Source organism: Lolium rigidum, chromosome 1 (genome assembly GCF_022539505.1).
Source record: "Lolium rigidum isolate FL_2022 chromosome 1, APGP_CSIRO_Lrig_0.1, whole genome shotgun sequence".
Lineage (NCBI taxonomy): Eukaryota > Viridiplantae > Streptophyta > Magnoliopsida > Poales > Poaceae > Lolium > Lolium rigidum.
In genome coordinates this window covers 1,206,447-1,211,030 of record NC_061508.1, presented here as the reverse complement: position 1 = coordinate 1,211,030, position 4,584 = coordinate 1,206,447, and positions in this window count along the sequence as shown.

The following is a 4,584-nucleotide window of genomic DNA, read 5'->3' as shown; positions in this document are numbered from 1 at the left end:
GGGTGAATCTGCACCTCCTTAGAATTTTGGGATTTCTATTTTCGTGCCCTCGGTTCCTTAGTTGTGCTCAGTTTTCCCCAGCCCCTTAGTTTTTCCTCAGTTTTACTCCTAGCCTTTGTCCGAAGACCCGCAGTAGGAGCCCGACGGAAGGAATCCGCTTATTTGGACGTTCAGTGCCGACGTGTTGCGCCGCGTCGTCCGTGGGGCCGCGTCGTGTGGGGCCGCGTCGCGTGGGGCCGGTAGAAAGGGACCGCGTGGGACAGACGAGAAGCGTTTGGTTGCACGTGAGCAGGAGCCGGGTTTTGTCTCTCTCGCCCAAATTGGCATTTTTAAAAGCACCTTTTCCCTCTTTTCTCTCTCTCGTCTTTTCACCAAATTAGTATCAAATCTAGAGAAGCTTCTATTTCTGTCTTTCTTCAATATGGCAACAAATCTAGTAGCAAATCTCCGGGGTTATTTATGCCTTTTGGCCCTCGTTTTTGCCCAATATGGCAAGCAAATCTAGTAGCAAATCTAGAAGCTATTATATGATAAATTCACAAATAAAGATAATCGTAAAACTAAGTATAATACATAGGTAAACCGCATACAAGCAGCTAAAGCAGCCAATAACATTGTTAATGTTCACGACAAACTAAGCCGCAAAAATATACAAGATCACGCACGCAATGTATGGACAACAAGAAGATTAGGATGAATGAATTTGTTCTTCATTCCTCCTCATATATTTCTCCGTCGCTCCATTCGTGCAATTCCCCAAGGAAATATTCATTGAACTCCTTCCGTCTCACAGCGTGAGGCCAATACATCCTCCAAACGGTATGGCCTCGTGTTCATTTCTCAAACCGTAGAGTCCTATTCTATCCACACGTAGTGGCCACTCATCCCGTGCATTTGTATCATGAGAGTACGCTCCGATATAACCCAAATCCGTGTAGTAGATGCTGCCAGGTTGAAGTGTCTGGTACACTCGGTGTCGACGGAGATACACCGGATAAAATTCACGAAGAAGGCATTATCGCCAATGTTAGTGACCGGATGGAGAGAGCGGCTCGAGTGTCCACACGGTACACCAATGGTTTGCCCGCCAAAGCCGCGCTACGACCAACAACACAAGCAGCAGATCACCATCCGACTTCACAAGGTAGAACTTCCGACGTCCAAGTTCTGGAAATGAAATTAGTGTCTCCATCTTGACAAAGGTTTCGCGCCGCTGCAACTCGTATATTGGTGCACACTATTCTTCCGATCTCAAAATTGTCCGTAGCTACCGCATACGCTTCACCATTGAACGGGGTAATGCAACGGAAAACATGGTTCTTGATCGAAAATCTTCCTTCTCCCCAATCCCCATCTTCATTTATATCCTTAGTTGGAGTGCTCTCATCGACCCAACCAATTTCCGGCGGGTAATGTGTGGCAACGAAGACCATAGTCGGGGATTTGATAACAGCGACCGATTTCGTAAAAACAGATGGCATCTCGCGCCTCAAACATCGTGTTCGATTTCTTTGTGAGTGGGTTCAGCAGCCGTATCTTGTGCGGCGGGTTCTTCCGGGCAAGCACGATGACGCCACGGGAAAAGCCGACGAAGTAGAATCTAAAATATATTGAAAAGATAACATTCAAGACTAAGATTGAAAATAAGATCTATGGTGACGCCACGGGAAAAGCCGAGGAATTTGAACCTTGCACGAACCGGCAGATAGATCTATGGTGACGTAGCGGGATGTGCCGAGATGGAGGAAGGTGAACTCAGCGGCGCGTGGAAGGGCGTGGTGTAGCATGATCCATTCGTGTGTGCACGTCGGGATCGTGCAAACCCGAGCGCCAATTTCTGCAGACTTGCCTCATAGCAGAGTAGCTGTCCACGTACTCCTCTTTCGCCAATAAGCATTCGCCGATCTTGTGAAGTGGTCCGTCAGCCCGTGAGACCGGCCCAGCTCACGGAGGCGCCGCGCTTGGATGCGCCGCTCGGATGCGCCGCCCTCGGAGGCGACGGGCTCGGCGGCGACGGGCTCGGCGGCGACGGGCTCGGCGGCGACGGCTCGGAGGCGACGGGCTCGAGGCGACGGCCTCGGGGCGATGGCCGCCGCGCATTCTTCTTCTCCATCGCCGGCAGGGGAGGGCTCGTACGGCGGTTGGGGTTTTTGGAGAAGTTGATGGGACGTGAAGGGGTGGTTTCGTGCGTGAGCGATAATGAGACGCACCGTGTGCAGAGGGAGGGAGAGAGGGGCTTACGCGTCCTAAATGCGACCCGCGTCAACAATGGCATGTCTTCCACGCCTCCGCACCGCGACACGCGTCAACAATGGCACGTCTTCCACTTCGCACCGCAACACGCGTCCTCGAGTCTAACCCCGGAAATTTAGATATACTCATGTATACCCTCGAGTCATATACTAGCATTTTTTGTATGCTCGCTTTCACCTTGAGTGCTAATACTCGGCTAGTGCAATATACTCGCTTTTACCCTCAAGTGGCTGGTCAACAGAGAGTCAACAAATGGGATTAACTAGTTAAATGAGTTATTTAATGTGCAAAAAATTCCGAAAAGGAGTGGCACTTACTCATGGAGTCTTTACCACAAATTTCCACTTCTCAAATCATAGATAAATCGTAGATAAATCAAGTTTCACCACAAATTGCCACTTCTCAAATCACCTAGTAGCTATGAAGGTGCATGGTTTTCCATAATAAGCCCTACCCAAAACAAGTTCTTTCCCCAAAACATACTTTGTCCGAATGAGACCATAATTTTCACACTCATGTAGATTTGTATTGCAAATAGTTTGAGGTAGGCCAAGATGGGTTTCATTGTACAAAACACGCATTTTCCATTTTTTAAATCTCATATTTGAATCCCTTAGTCTCGTTTACTACTCACTTGCCCTTGGTTTCTTGATACTACTCGCTTTGCCCTCTCCCTTCACAAACTCTCACGCGACGCCCAACATTGCCCCGATTGGTCTAGCCCATGTCACGCGGATCGTGCCCGACGACCGTTGATCGTATGATCTAACGGCAGGATAACCCCTATCTCTCTCTCCGGTCGGGGCCACCACCCTCTCTCTCTCTCGTCGTCGGTTAGCTTCACGCAAAGTTTGGTTTTCTCGCATTATTTTTCACGAGCTAAATTATAAACTCTTTTTAGGCATTACTTTTCACGCAAAAAATGATAAACCATCACCGATTTGTTGTAGCCATTACTTTTCACGCACAAAAATGATACACCATCACCCATTTCGTGTACCCATTACTTTTCACGCAAAAAATGATAAACCATCACCGATTTTGTTGTAGCCATTACTTTTCACGCACAAAAATGATAAACCATCACCGATTTGTTGTAGCCATTACTTTTCACGCACAAAAATGATACACCATCACCCATTTCGTGTAGCCATTACTTTTCACGCAAAAATGATACACCATCACCCATTTCTTGTACCCATTACTTTTCACGCAAAAAACGATAAACCATCACCGATTTCTTGTAGCCATTACTTTTCACGCACAAAAATGATACACCATCACCCATTTCGTGTACCCATTACTTTTCACGCAAAAAAATGATAAACCATCACCGATTTTGTTGTAGCCATTACTTTTCACGCACAAAAATGATAAACCATCACCGATTTGTTGTAGCCATTACTTTTCACGCACAAAAATGATACACCATCACCCATTTCGTGTAGCCATTACTTTTCACGCAAAAAATGATACACCATCACCCATTTCTTGTACCCATTACTTTTCACGCAAAAACGATAAACCATCACCGATTTCTTGTAGCCATTACTTTCCTTTTAGGCATTACTTTTCACCTGTAAAATGATAAACTATACCCCCACAACGGTCGACTCCTCCTTAATTTATTGTGTATAAACCCCCACAACGGTCATCTCCTCCTTATTTTATTGTGTAAACCCTACAACGGTCATCTCTCCCTTATAAACACCCACACGGCCATCCCTTGTGTCAATAGGTTCTGCCTCTCTCTTCTTTTCGTTCACATACACTTTATCCATTGCCATGGCTTCCACGTCTCGGACGCGGACCGGAAGGGGAAGGGGAAGGGGAAGGGGAAGTGGATCATCATCATTGCCACCACCACCGTCAACACTGCCATTGATCATAGAGGAGTTCTTCATCGTCGTCTATGAAGACCCTTTGGTCAAGAAGGTACGTACGCGTTCCCACATATATGATGCATGTGATTAATTATGGGCATGTTCTAAAAAACCTTTAATTTCAAGGGTTCCCTAATTTCAAACGATCGGCGCTCGATCTCTTTGCAGGAACTCCCAAAAAAATTTGCGGACTATCTTGACGGCAAGGAGCCAGCTAAGGTGTATCTGCGAGCAGGCTGATCGCGGTCCTCGTCTCTGGACCGTGGAGGTCCTATTTGACTGGACAAGGCCGGATGTACCTCGACAAGGGCTGGGAGAAATTCGCCATCACGCACGGTGTGGATTTCGGCTGGTTCGTACACTTCAAATATGAAGGCGATGATGTGCTCACAGGTGAAGGTGTTCGACGGAACAATGTGCAGGGAGGTACTACTACTCGGACGACGAA